Source organism: Pleurodeles waltl, chromosome 4_1 (assembly GCF_031143425.1).
Source record: "Pleurodeles waltl isolate 20211129_DDA chromosome 4_1, aPleWal1.hap1.20221129, whole genome shotgun sequence".
Taxonomy (NCBI): Eukaryota; Metazoa; Chordata; class Amphibia; order Caudata; family Salamandridae; genus Pleurodeles; species Pleurodeles waltl.
Window position 1 is genome coordinate 21626634 of NC_090442.1, and position 15692 is coordinate 21642325.

The 15692-nt window shown below is 44.9% G+C and overlaps 1 pseudogene; it reads left to right on the plus strand.

Annotated features, from left to right (window-relative positions):
* The first annotated feature begins 718 nt into the window (after nucleotides 1-718).
* LOC138287278 (zinc finger protein 208-like) overlaps nucleotides 719-15692 on the plus strand; it is a 143768-nt pseudogene continuing 128794 nt past the window's right edge.

Here is a 15692-nt window from a genome sequence, read left to right on the forward strand (position 1 = left end):
ATCAAAGGCCACAAGGAGGCGCTGGTGTACAACAGGAGGTATAGGATTCTCAATATATTACAACATTTAGATAGTTCCCTCGTCTTCATTGCTTGATTTTGCTCGAAACAAAAGTGTCACTCATAGTCAGTGAAATCTCACTCATATTTACACTGACATTGTGAAAATGTCACACTTAGCAATCTGAAACCTTGGCAGCTATGTACACACTAGTAATCAATATAAAGAAAAGGTAAATTAGAAAGAAAACTGTCCAGAGTAATTGTAGCAGTTGCCTCCATTTTCACACATTAACAATGAATTACAAGCCTTCAATTCACATTGACAAAGCAGCAAATAAAGAAACATAAAGTTCCTGGTTACAAAGAGTGGTAAACAGAGGCCCCTGATGTAATATTTTAAGAAGGAAATAATATCTTAAACCCAAATGCAAACCCCAATTTGAGACAAACTGTCATAGAGTTGTATTAATATCGGACACAAACAGGAAAATTTGTAAAATGTCCAGTTTAATTGCAGCAGATTTACATATATTTCACTGCTGGAGCCTGGAGGCGGCGGTTCCGTCAGCGGCCACCGGAGGGCGCTCCTCGCCTGCTGATGAAATCCACTGAGCACATTGTATGAAAGGGAGAAGGGTTTCCTCTTCCGGGTCAGCGGCGGCAGAGACAGCACTAGCAGCGGATGCTGACGTCACTTCCGGCCTCTCCCTCTGTGTCCAGCCTGCTGCAGAGGAGGAAGGACCCCCTGTCTGTCTGTGCAGTTATCTTCATCTTCAGACCCTCACAGACCCCCCTCAGACCCCAAATCTGCACCTGCCCCCCCCCCCAGCCCCCCCAGGAGGAGGAGAGAGCCTGGAAATGTCTGCACAGGTTTCTGCTCAGGTAGGAGATTGTCAGCACCTTCTGCTGTGTTTGTAGAAATAGACTGAATAATCCTGGAGGAAATCACTGCCAGGAGCCGGGCTGAGCTGGGCTCTTCTATCCGGGGACCTCTTGGGGGCTTTCCTTCTGGGCCTGGGGTGTTTGTGGTCATCATTTGTGTTAAAGAGGGGATCTGTGCACTGCATCTTACTGCACTGAGGGTCTGTGCACTGCATCCTACTGCACTGTGAGGAATCTGTGCACTGTACTGCATCTTACTGCACTGTGAGAAATCTGTGCACTGCACTATACCTTACTGCACTGTGAGGAATCTGTGCACTGCATCTTACTGCACTGAGGGGTCTGTGCACACTGCACTACATTTTACTGCACCGAGGACTCAGTGCATGCTGCACTGCATCTTACTGTGATGTGAGGAATGTGTGCACTGCAACTTACTGCACTGTAAGGAATCTGTGCACTGCATCTTACTGCACTGTGAGGAATCTATGCACTGCATCTTACTGCACTGTGAGGAATCTGTGCAAGCTGCACTGCATCTTACTGCACTATGAGGAATATGTGCACTGCACTGCATCTTACTTCACTGTGAGGAAGCTGTGCACTGCTTCTTACTGCACTGTAAGGAATCTGTGCACTGCATCTTACTGCACTGTGAGGAATCTGTGCATGCTGCACTGCATCTTACTGCACTATGAGGAATCTGTGCACTGCACTGCATCTTACTTCACTGTGAGGAAACTGTGCACTGCTTCTTACTTCACTGTGAGGAATCTGTATACACTGCATCTTACTGCACTGTGAGGAATCTGTGCACTACATCTTACTGTACTGTGAGGAGTCTGTTCACTGCATCTTACTGCACTGTGAGGAATCTATGCACTGCATCCTACTGCACTGTGAGGAATCTGTGCACACTGCACTGTGAGGAATCTGTGCACTGCATCTTACTGCACTGTGACGGATCTGTGCACTGCACTGGTCTTACTGCACTGTGATGAATCTGTGCACTGCACTGCATCTTAGTGCACTGTTAGGAATCTGTGCATACTGCACTGCATCTTACTGCACTGTGAGGATTCTGTGCATTGCACTGCATCTTACTTCAATGTGAGGGATCTGTACACTGCATCTTACTGCAGTGTGAAGAATCTGTGCACTGCACTGCATCTTACTGCACTATGAGGATTCTGTGCATTGCACTGCATCTTACTTCACTGTGAGGGATCTGTAGACTGCATCTTAGTTCACTGTGTGGAATATGTGCACACCACTGCGTCTTACTGCACTGTGAGGAATCTGTGCACTGCATTGCATCTTACTGCACTGTGAGAAATCTGCACACTGCATATTACTGCACTGTGAGGAATCTGTGCGCACTGCATCTTACTGCACTGTGAGGAATCTGTGCACTGCACTGCATTTTACTGCACTGTGAGGAATCTGTGCACTGCATCTTACTGCACTATAAGGAATCTGCGTATGCGTCACTGCATCTTACTGCACTATGGTGAGCTTGTGTCAATGCTCTACATCTTACTGCACTATGAGGACTCAGTGCACACTACACTGCATCTTACTGCACTAAGAGGAATCTGTGCATACTGCACTACATCTTACTGCACTATGAGAACTCTGTGCATGCTGTAGTGCATTTTATTTTGCCGTGAGAAATCTGTGCACACTGCATCCTAATGCACTATGAAAAATCTGTGCACGCACTGCACTGCTTTTTCAACCAGACCCCTTGATCTGTAGAAAAGCTTTATCTGTCGATCATACTGTGATCACACGTGTCCTGGCACTAGTGGACCAAAAACAGGCTCATGGACTTAAAACAGACAGACATAGCACAAGCCAACAGGACAGTGTATCAACAGAATAAGTACATTGTCAGATTGTTCCTGAAGCAACTCCGACTTCATAATGGGAAAAGATTAGTCCAGGGGCCAAAGGTAGCCCATTCCAAAGGTGGCGACCCTGCTCACTGAAGATCCTCTGCCTACATCTAGTCCTCCGGAAACAAGAAATATGATTTCCGCCCTGTTGGCTGAATCGCAGAAGCCATGTAAGAGTGTGGGCCACCAACTTGTCTGACATGGACGTTGGACTACCTCTGTGCTTTGTAAATGGCCTGATGAATAAAACAGAGGGTTTTAAAGAGATTTGTTTTTGCCTGGGAACCAGTGAAATTATACTATGACATTTCTGCAGCACTAGCATCTGCATTACTGATATATTCAGTGTCTGCTGCAGTCTTCCCATCACAGCCTCCAGTAAGCCAAGATAGATAGAATAAATGTTCTTACCCCTTCCACTCTCTTAGGAGTGGGGAGTAATGCCAGAATCATTCTAAGTATCCACAGTTGTAAAACACAAGAACAACAGTTTTTTTTTCTGTTCATTTGTTGCTCGTAAACAACAAGGGAGTCTCTCGGGGAAGAAAACAGGGTTTCCTATCTGAAGCAGGCCACACCCACATGACCCTGATGTAGGTACAATGCGTCCTTAGAGTGTAGTAAAAAGTAGTGCAGTGCAGAGATTTCCTCTTATGTTAGCACTCCGTACAATGTAAGTAAAACACAGCATGATGTGCACAGATTCCCTCATTTAGTATAAACCCCTCACAGGGCTAGTTTTGAGAAAAGGCCTCTTTTTTACATGGTTAGCTCCCACTTTTTGCCTGATGTATGTTGTAGCCTAGAAATTGTAGTGGTCCGTACCCCTGCTAACCACGATCCCTGGGCCAGAGCTCTTTCCCTAAAACTGTTGTGATGTATTGGCACAATTACAACGTCTTTAGCTTCAGCTCTCTGTCCATCATCCTTTTGTGTTGCTAAAGTTGCCCTAAGTGGGAAGGGTATGCCTAGATGTGGGTACCGTGTTCACTGTGCCTCTGGATTCAAGCTAGCCTGGCCGAAGAAGGGTGATACCCTGAAACTGGTCCTAGGATGCTTGTTTCTGGTCCAGTGAGGACCTGGCATGGCAGTTCGGGCTCGACTGTTCCCATGGGGAATAAGGTCAAGACTGATTGGCATATGGCTGGGTCCAAACTGGGGTGGCATGTTGAGCAAAAGAAGAATGGATTAAACCCATTTCTGTGAATGGGGGTGAGTGTTAGAAAAGTTTCACCACTCCGTCCATCATCCTTTTGTGTTGCTAAAGTTGCCCTAAGTGGGAAGGGCATCCCCAGACATGGGTCCCGTGCTCACTGTGCCACTGGATGCAAGCTAGCCTGGCTGATGAAGGGTGCTACCCTGAAACCGGTCCCAGGATGCTTGTTTCTGGTCCAGGGAGTGTAGGAAGCTGGCCTGGTTTATAGTGGGTACCTAAGGTACTTACACCTTATACCAGGTCCAGTTATCCCTTATTAGTGAAATGTAGAGTGTCTAGAAGCCAGGCTCTCTAGGGTAGTGTGGATGAGCAGCCAAGGCCTAACTAGGAGACATGCAAAGCTCATGCAATACCACTGTAGTCACACAGTACTCACACACATGAAAGAAAATGCTCAGTGTTACAAAAATGAAGGTACTTTATTTTGGTGACAGAAATGCCAAAAATACTATAGAGACTATACTCCCTTAGGAGGAAAGTAATACACAAATTATATACACTAGTATGCAGAAATAGCTGCAAAAATAGTGAAAATCACAATAGTTAGAAATGGGCCTAGGGGGAACACAAACCATATACTAAGAAAGTGGAATGCAAAAGTCAGTTTCCCACCTAGGCAAGTGTAGTGTGTAGAGGGGTGCTGGGAGTATTAGAAAACACCAAAGGTATGTAATAGAACCCGCCCCAGCACCCAGGAAAGCAGGAGTAAATCACAGTAACTTTCCTAGAACACACAAGAACATGAGAAAGAAGATTATGCAAGAACCAGAAGAGACTGCAAGACACCAACAATGTACTCCTGGACCTGAAGATCTGTGGAAGACGGGGACCAAGTCCAAGAAGCACTGAAGAGTCCAGGGAGAAGAGGAGCCCCTGCTAACCCGGATGAAGGTGCAAAAGGAGAGCCACCGGTGAAGAAGAACAGTCAGTACTGCACCCAAGAAGATGGATGCGGGTTCCTGGTTGGTGCAGATGATGTCCCACGGCTGATGATGAGTGCAGGCTGGTTTGCATTGCTGGATTCCGCCAACAAGCTTTGGCACATGCAAAGCTTGCGGTTAGCGGAAAATGGCGCTGCTCGGGAGCAAGAGGGACCTGGTGGACTCTACCCAGGAGGGGGAGACAGAGGGGGCTCTCAGCAACTCAAAGAGCCCTCAGAAGACCAGACAGCGCTCACATGAGAGGAGACGTGCACTTGCGTCGGATCGACATCATGTACAGATCATGCTGATATGGCATTTCAAGAGGTGAAGCTTCATAGAGAAGTTGGTTATAGCGGTCTACGGCTTGACACTCGACATAAGCCCTGAAGAAGTCGTTCGGGAAATCAAAGAAGTTTTCCCTTGACGAAACACGTGTTGGCTGAAATGTTGTCATCAGACTGCAGCGATTTTACCAAAGTTTGAATGGCTGAAATGTTGTCATTAGGCTGCAGGGTTTGCACTAAAATTTAATTGCAGCACTACGGAAGGATTTCTAATTGTTTGTATTTTTCAATATTTGTTTAATTTGATTTGGTTATAATTACGTAATGAGGCCACATCTGTATCATTACGGTTCATTATCTGTTTAACATGACAAATACAACCTAAATTAAATTTTTGATTGTGTTCTTTTTAACAGCGACTTACAAATATTTTTCTCTGTGATGAGAGAGATGCCACACATTGTTGTCTTTCATTTTGCTTAGTTCTTAAGCGTTGAGGGGTTGGGTGTTTCCCTTGTGCTGGCACCTTCCATTGCAGAATATTAACTTGCTTGATATAGGATCCCGAGCGCCTTTTTAACCCTAAGTTAACACCCCTTTCTTGTGACATAGCGCTCACATGAGTCCCACAGCATGGGGACAAAGATGGTGCAAAAGGAGGCCCATGCAGTACTACACAAAGGGATCCCACACCACTGGAGAACCACGCAGGAGGCTGTGCGTCGCAGGAAAGAGTGCTGGGGGCTGGAGCTGCACAGTCCACAAAGAAGTTCGTGGAAAGATGCCATCAAGCCTTGGCAACTGCAAAACACGTGGTGCACGGGGGTGCTGTCTTGTGTGGGGAGGCAAGCTCTTACCTCCACCTAAGTTGGACAGTTGGACGTCTGGACTGTCAGGACCACTTCAGTCCACCCCCGTAATACTGGATTCACGCACTTTATCAGGATAGGGGACCCAAGCCACCGGTCATCGCTGAAGAGGGGTGCCTGCTGAAGCAGGGAAGTGACTCCTACACTTCAAGGGAGATTCCTTTGTTCTTCTGGTGCAGGCTGAAGACAGGCTGTCCGCAGAGGATGCACAACCGGGACACAGTTGCAGTTGCTGGCAGAAGCTGGATATACAATGTTGCAGAAGTCGTTGTTGTTTCTTTGTTGCAGTTGTAGATTTCCTGGAGAGTCCAGATGCAGTTTCTTCAGTAAGAAGATGAAGAAAAGGACGCAGAGGATTCCTGCTGGAGTCTTGCAATCTGAATCTGAGGAAACACCCAGAGAGACCGTAAATAGCACCTAGGGACTTATAAGTGGCACCAGTATGCCAATTATGAGTGGAATACTGTGTTAACAATATCCAACAATCAATTTAAGAGGGGAGAGAGCAGAAGCACTGGGGTCCTGATTAGCAGGAACCCATTGACACAGTAAAACACACTGACAAACAGGCCAAAAATGGGGGTAACCCTCCTAGAAAGAGGCTACTTTCGCACACATAGCAGTTGCGCAAGCTCACATACCAGTTCCTATAATGTGTGGTATGGATTGTGTAAGTACCCTATAGATAGCCACTAGTTCTGTTAACAAATGTTTTACTTCTGGAGCAGCTAACTGCGGTAGTTATGACGAGGGATGTAACCAACTAACTCCTGCCAAGTAGCGCCTGGAAGGCCTATGGAACCATTCTAACTGTTCTCACTACAAGTGGGAACTCCCCCTTCAACAATGCTTGATATTCTTGAAAACCTACTGGGAAACGTTCAGAGATTTCTAATATTGTGAATGGGTCATAATTTGCAGAAATATCAGGACAGTAGGAGCTCTGCATGTTGTGAAATGTCTAGTTGTAGGATCTACAGGTTCAATATTCTCCCCACAAATACAATATTTGAAAGGGGGCTGTTGCATAGCGACTACTAGAGTTAAGATGCCATCAGCCTGGGGTACACTTGTCCCGTGAGTTACTGTGTCAATGAACCACTAAAATTGATTCAAACTGATGAAACTGAAATGGGTATTTTTTTCTAATCTAATCAAGCATTAGGCAAATCCTAAAGTTACTAGGTAACTCCTTAGTTGAGAAGGATGTAATCAATATTATGAAAGGTGCCTCCCTGTTAGTCATAATTGGTCAGGTCTTGTGGGTGCGTCCCAGGGATACTCAAACTCTGCATTATTTATAAGTGAGTTCCCAAGACCTTTTCCCACGTGTGTGACCACACAGAAGAACTCCACACTTACATTTGAGAAGGCTTTAATGAAAATGAATTCCTAGGTGCCAATATTATGAATCCATGTAATCAATATAAACAGAACATACATGAAAACAGCAGCAATAAAACAGTAGATTAGCAAAAATGACAATGTTATTGATGGTTTTAGATATAATCACTATATGATGGAACGTTCAAGGCCGTAGCTCATTTAAACTTGCTCAGCATGAAAAATGCCTACACAAGTTGGTCAGAAGGAAGGGGCATGTATACTTCAGAAGGTGTTTTGTCAATCTGCTGCTGTGAAAGGCTTTGCATTTCTTATTGGCATTCCATACTCCGAGAGTAGAGAGCTTGAGTCTTACTGAGCTACAAGACCATGGCCTTTAGGACTGAGATGTTTGCATCTCAAGCCTTATTATCCCTTGAAATCTGAAGATCTCCTCTTTGATGAATTGCCTGTGCGTTCAGGTTGAATACACTTTGCACATTATCTTAGAACGAGTCAGATATCACATTTTATGATGTTACATGCACAAATTAGCATATGAATTCAGTTGCACAAAAACAAAACCTGTATTTAAAATGAATGAATCTATGAATGAATGCATACTTGAAGAAAATGGGAACATCGCAACGCACAGGATAGTGTTCTGAAAATGCTTTCAGGGTTTGAATGTTTGGGATTCACTGCAGGTTTGTTGCTTGGAATCTAACTAGCAATCTTCTCTAATCCAAATGCCTCACACAGGTCATGGGTTCATTGTTCAGTGTAAGTGATCAGCACATCCTCTACCCCCTGACTGTCTACATCAGGGGTCTCCAACCTCCTCTGTAATAAGAACTACTTACACTCAATGAAAATCATCCTGAGCTACTAATATTATTAGTGTTGTAATAGTGTTCGCGTCAGACAAGATTAATTTTGTGATCATCCCATGCAAGATTACAAGCAGTAATCACCTCAGTACATCGGTAGGGGGTGGGGGGTACCAGTTGTGATGTCAAAAAGGCTTTGTCAGTTTAGAATGCTTGTAAATAGGTCACACTTAATGGCATCTGCAATGCCCTTCGCACCAAGGTAGTAACATGAGTAAAGCACCTCCTCAGTGCCAGAAACTTTATAACTCACATATCAGCTTTAAATATATTTTCAAATTCAACTATTTTTTTCCAAACATCAGCATTAGAGTTCTGAAAATACTCGTGGTTAGTCTTGTATACACATTTTTAAAATGTTGGATATATTAATTAATTCAAACAAACAAAAGCTTCTAATGTAATAGGGTTGGCTGCACAAAGAAGAGCTACTTACAAGTAGATGGAGAGCTACCAGTAGCTCATGAGCAACTCATTGGTCTAAATTAACTCATTGCCATCTTGGTAGAAATTGGGTTGCTGGTTGACTGGGGTGTAACCTAGAGGCAAAGCATAAAGTATTTGTGCAACACTTCAAAGAGTAAAACAAAAGAGTCCACAAAAAGATTCCACACCAGTTTTGAAAAATACATCTGACTTTAATATATAAAACAAGAACAAAATTACACAAATCCATTAAGTAGAAACTGAGTTATGAATTTTTAAAGAGTAAACTGTAAAATAGTGCTTAGTGGCAAGAAGCGCCAACTGGGAATATCTGGTCACCCCAGACCAGGACAAACTCAAAACTTTCAGGCTGACCGCTATGGAGCACGAGTTGGCTACAGGAACCCAGCTAGGCCTGCTGAACTAAAGAAGAAGTAAATCCTGGTTGCAGAGGATTGCGTGGGCCCGAACCACAGATGCATCACTCAGCTGAGGCGATGCGTTGGTTCCAACGAGGCGTGTGATGCAGTGGCAGCTCCTTTTAGGGGACAAAAGGGCGGCGACCCCCCAAACCGTCATGCCTCACTCTGCATCTCATTACTAACACATCACAGCTTTTACGTAAAAACAAACGATCTCACTGATCATTTGTTAACATATAAAAGTGTAATATCATCTTGTGTCACAAGATGGCTCCTTTGGCTGTACTGGGCATGTGTCAGGCATGGGCTGTTACAGCCCATCCTTGCACATACACAATACACATCTGACATACTGCACTAGCGTCAGGCAGCTTGTCAGATAATGGCAATTTGGGGCCTGTCCATCATGCGTCCTTATGCCCCATCAGAAGTCACGATAATGGAAAAAGACAGCCTCATGTCCTATCTGAGCTTCTGATTGGGCTTAAGTTTGTGCTTCGCTCTGGCGCCCTGTTTAGTGAATCTGGATAGTTGCTAGTTGGGAATCGTGACTTTCATGTTGAGGACTGCCCCACGTAAGTTTCACCTTGTGTATATGAGGGGGAGGGTGTCTCTTTTGTTCACGTGAGTGTCTATGAGCCTGCACCAGTGTATGTATATGTGAGTGCATGTATGCGTGACATTGTACAGACATGTGTCAGTATACATTCAAAACATGTCCTTGTGGTCATGCTACCTGTCACGGGAGGCAGTGAGCGTAGTCTAGGTCCAAATGATCAGAACTTCCCAGGAAGCTACGGAAAAAGTTTCAAGCGTTCCTCGACCCGCCACAAGGCCTCAGCGGAGGTCATGCTAGGGGGAGTGTGCTGCTGACAGGTTCTTATCTCTTTCAGAAGGATAGGAGGCCTCAGCGGAGGTCATGCTAGGGGGAGTGTACTGTTGACAGGTTCTTATCTCATTCAGAAGCGTAAGTGGGTTAGTTCATCTCCTAAACAATATCTGCAAAGCCTCAGGCGTCCAAACAATGTCCACATTTCCTCTGACCAGCTCTTTCCTTCCCTTTGTTGCTCCCTCTCCACTTATTCCTTCCCCTCTTTATGTTGTTTTTGCCCTTTTTCAGTTCTCTTCTTTCATGTTCCTTGTTGTGCCATTGGGCTCCCCTTTCCTCTTTGTCTTTCTTGCTCTTTTCTTTCTCCTCTTCCCTGCCTTGATTTCCTCTCATTCCTTTACTTTTTCATCCTTTTCTTTTTTCTTGTCTTTTTACATCTCACCTTCCTATAACACTTGATTTCTTTTGTTCCCTCTTTTACTTTTTCTCTCCTCTCCTCATCTTTTCCCATCTTTCTTTCCCTCGTGTTTTAAAACCCTCTTTGCTATTGCCTGTCTCCTTCTCCATCCGCTCTGCTCCTTCCTTTCTTCCCTTCTGTATTCCCTCATATTATTTCCATCTCCAATTGTTTTCTCGCTTTTCCTTCTTGTTGTCTTCCCTTCTTCATTACATCTCTTCATATTTTGTTAATCTCTACCGTACCTCTCACCTTTTCTCGCCTCTCCTTTTGTTTGCTGTCCTCTTTCTTCACATTCTTTACTTCACCCCATAATTTCATTCCATCCTCTTCTCTCGCCCCCTTCATTCTGCTGTCCCCCTTTCTCTATCCTTTTCCTCGCCTCTTTCCTTTTCATCTCTTCTCTATTTTGTGTCCCCTCTTAATTTGCTCTCCCGCATTTTCTCTTAGCTTCCTTTCCTCCGCTTTTGGTCTTTTTTCCTCTTCTTTTTCTCATTTCCTTTTTCTCACCTTCTCTTTCTGCTCTCTTGCTTTTATCTCATCACTTTTCATGATCCCTTTCCTCATCTCCCTTTTCTTGCTTTTATCTCATCACTTTTCATGATCCCTTTCCTCATCTCCCTTTTCTTGCTTTTATCTCATCACTTTTCATAATCCCTTTCCTCATCTCTTTTCTTGCTTTTATCTCATCACCTTTAATGATCCCTTTCCTCATCTCCCTTTTCTTGCTTTTATCTCATTACCTTTAATGATCCCTTTCCTCATCTCTCTTTTTTTGCTTTTATCTCATCACTTTTCATGATCCCTTTTCTTATCTCTCTTTTTTTGCTTTTATCTCATCACTTTTCATGATCCCTTTCCTCATCTCCCTTTTCTTGCTTTTATCTCATCACTTTTAATGATCCCTTTCCTCATCTCCCTTTTCGTGTTCTTCTCTACAACAACCTCTTGCCGCGACCTTTCTTTCTGCCTTTTTTCTTATTCTTTTATTCGCTCTCACGTATTCCCCTCTACTGTTTTTCCTTTCCTTTTTTCTCTCCCTGCCACTGGCCCATCCTTAATCCCTTCCACCACTTCCCTCTTTTCTCCTCTATGACATTCTCCATTGCTGTCACCTCGTTTATTATTCTCTCCACTCTCTTGCCTTTCTTTTTCCTCTTGTTCACTTTCTTGTTCTCCTTCACTTTCTTGCTGTCGCCACCAATTACTTACCATTTCCTTTGGTGACTCCATAATCTTCTGCTCTTCCTTTCTTCTCACTGTTAGAAACCAAATCATAGCTCCTGATCTCTACACACACTCAGCGTACTCGACAGCGGCACATAACAGATAACCTCACTACTTCCACCTCTTACTCTGCCCACCACTTTCTCTCAACTCTTCATACTTTCACCTTTCTCATCCATCTCCTGGTTAGCCTCGCCTCCTAAATTTGCTCAGACGCACTTCACAGCTCTTTAACGCAGAGTCACACAGCACATCAAGTCCCACGCAGCTGAGCTCCTCATACACCTGGAAATAACTGGCCTCCAGGCTTCCTTTCCTGAGAATGTGGATACATTGCAGCATCTCGGACAGCTCCTGCTCATCATATGAACTACTCTGTATTACACCCCCCTCGTGTCACAGTCGAGGACTATGCTTCCTCATGCGGGCTCTTCTCATCCCCTCTCACATCTAACTCCACCCTGATACCAAGGTTTCCCTTCCTCTCACCTCTTCACTCTTTTCTACTTTCGCTCTACTTGTAACCCTCTTGTCTCCTGTCTCCCCCACCACAGTCCCCAATCACCGACTACCTACCCACGACTCCTGGCCACTTTCCACATCAGAAGTTGACATCACAACTTCCCACACAACAGTACGCCCTACAACATGCATTTATTATAATGTCACCTCAAATAACAATACAATACTTCTGCATTTGGCTTAAAGACTCTCTACTGTGGATTCCTCTCTAGCTCTCTCCCACCTCTCCCCTTCCTGCTCACTGCCACACCTGCTGCTGACCCCCACTTACTCAGCAACTCACCACCCCTAAAACTCAGTCTCCAAATAAAACTCACCAGCTGCTTCATCCAAGGTTCCTACTCTACCTTCTGATCTTACACTACAACAGTATTCACTGGCATACCACCCACAGCACACCATACAAACTCCACACCCAGAACACCACAATCATTCACACCTTGCCACATGACTCAACACTGCACAGACATGGTCAGTAGCATCACTTCATACATCTTACCATACACATCAGGTCACGCTTGCCTTAACTCTCTTGAGGTTACCACCAGCCCTAACACCATCAACCATCTTGTCACTTACCAATTTTATTTAGTGCACCAATCTACCCCGCGCCTTTCAGTGGCCATTGTACTGATCATAGACCAATAGATAAAACACTTATGCAGTAGTAGTTTTGCATAGGGCGCACCTTGCCCAAGGTCATAAGAGCGCTTCACCAAAGATACAGGCCACCTTCTATTCTTTGGCACAGAGAGATCTGCAGAGATTTGAAGCTGCTTCCTCGGGTTGCAAGGTTGGCAGCTGTGCCCACTAGACAACATTCCCTTCAACTTAGAAACATACACTCTCCCTGTCTGATGTCAAAGCGATCGATTAGTGAACTAAAAGGGAAGTCTGTTGTAATGCTCACTCTATATGTGGCCTAGCTATTTAGCACATTCTCTTTACTGTCTTGCTCAGTCAAAGTCGAAAAGTTTGTTTACGCCCCAGTACTTTCTCAAGTCACCAGCCCCTACTGTTGTGTTGCGAAGGCCTATGTAGAAGATAAGTTTTGGAACTGAGGCGATGCATCAGTTTCAATGAGCACTGAGGCTGCGATGGGGAGCTGTAGAGTCGTCGTCACGGCTGCCGTCAACAAGGGATGCGAAGCAAAAATGTTGCGCAGCGGCGGTTCTGAAGGCAACGCGCTGGTCTCAAGATCTTGTTATGTGAGTCTGTTGCATCGGTTCCGACCCAAGCAGTAGGCCCGCAAAGCATTATGGGGCGAGTTTCCCCAAGTGCAGTGAATATTGTAGTAGCTTGACTGTAATGCTCAGAACAGTCCCTAGAGAGCACCATAATAAAAATAGAATTTGTAAGAAACATGGTCAGGTAACCATATAGTCAGTCCCTAGAGGGCCTAATGATATAAAAACAGAATGTCAGAAAGTATTGTAGTGCCTAGTACCATACTCTCTAGAAGACTTAGGGCCTCATTACAATCCTGGCAGTCTTTAATCGCCAGGGTAAATGTGGTGGTAGTACTGCCAACCGGCTGGCGGTACTACCGCCGCATTTTGACCGTGGCGGTCCTGCCACGGTCATACCGCGGGACTGCCAGGCTACCGCCATGGCAGTCACGACGGTTGTCATCCGCCAGGGGAGCGCTGCAAGCAGCGCTGCCCTGGGGATTACGAGTCCCCATCCGCCAGGCTTTCTATGGTGGTAAATACCACCATGGAAAAGTTGGCGGTCAGGGTGACTCGGGGGGGTCCTGGGGACCCCTGCACTGCCCATGCACTCTGTTTCTGCCCAACGGGGATATCAAATTACGGCCTTCTGTCATTTTCTTGAGGCCTATTACATTCTCCCCTCTCTGAATTTTCAACTACTTGCTCACCTTTCCTACCAAGTGTACCTATCTTGGTGTATGTGTTCTGCTCTCCTTCCACACTTTATTAACTACCCTATTAGTAAACATCCCTCCCAGCTTCTGACTACCGGTTTTACAACACCCTACAATAACCTGACAAGACAATATACCAATAGGATCATCACAAGAATTGGAAGAAGTCCTTTAAGCAATTCAGGTAACCAGGACGGCATTCACGAAAACAACCCAGGAAACCATTCGTTGGAGGCACCCCCTCTCTTCTACCATTTTCTTCTGCAGATTGTGCAAAGTCAGTATAGCCTCTGTTATTGTACCATTGTCTGCATCGTTAGCCGGCACATATGTACAGCACGCCGTACCGATCTTGGCACAAACCCCACCCTCCATTGCCGTCATCAAGTCTAACACATATCTATGTTGCATAAGCATCACTCGCACTGCCCGTAGCTCTTTGATTGCATTGAAACCATCTTCCGTTGCATTGATGGCTTTCATCAGTTCCCAACAGGTTATTTGCAACCAACGAGCAGTGGCTTTAGCCTGAATGAATGAGAGGATGCTTCCAAAAAACAACTGGGCATCATTGAACAATCGATATTCTTGTGGAACATCTGTCCATGTTGCAGTGCCAAAGTATTCAGCAGCTTTTCTCCTCCGATGATGGTGTAACAAAGTCGTTGGACTGCTCATAGGATGCTCATGTAACTTTGAAACATCCACTCCTGGAATCACTAAGGAGGGAGTGTGCACAGTAACTAAGGAACAGAGACCAATCCATCCTGCAGGAAGTCGCGTATATAGTGTTGGAAGGTGGGTCATTAGTTGTGTGGCCTGCACAAGTAATGAGTCCGCACACGACCGCCACTGGGAACCAAACACCCCATTGTAGCACTTGACTCTCATAGGGTAGCGTTGCAGAGCAGTCCAAGGCTTACTCAAGGGAGGTGGTGTGGGCTAGTAATCCCCATTCACAAGCACGCAAGCATGACTCTTAATAAATGAATGTCCAGTCTGTGCTTTTTCTTTTGATAAAGTAAACGTACCTTTATTATTCACACACACTACTCAATACTATACATCAATCTACAAATATATACAAAGTGATAGAATCACTCTGGGCAAACAGTATGTAATCTCTCAGGTCTCCTTAAGGGAGAATATAATCCAACAATCCACATGGCAAAACAATCCCAGTGCCCCCCTCGTGACATTTGACAGTATTCAATGCTACAGTGCAATGATGACACCTATACCTACATTTGTGATTAAATACTTTCATCTTGCCAAGAGATGACTGTGAGTATCTTTATTCAAATTAGCATAATCAGGGAACATAAGAGACCAAATTCTAGCATTATAACCATCAAGATTACTTTTAGATTACTTTTGAACTACTTCTACTTAACCATGAACTAACAGTAGAATACATGGGGGCATACCAACCTACACCTATGGTAGGCATCCTTGCACAACCAGGAACAAACTTTCACTGAAACTTGTGCTTCAAACATCCATCCAACCCTTGAGGGGTTGTCTCTCATGTGTCCCACCCTACCTAGGGTGGGGACACCAACAGATGTTAGGGGGAGGCTGCGCTGCTCCTGCAGCTCCCCCTGTCTCCTAATACTCCGTTGGTGGTGGCCCCCATC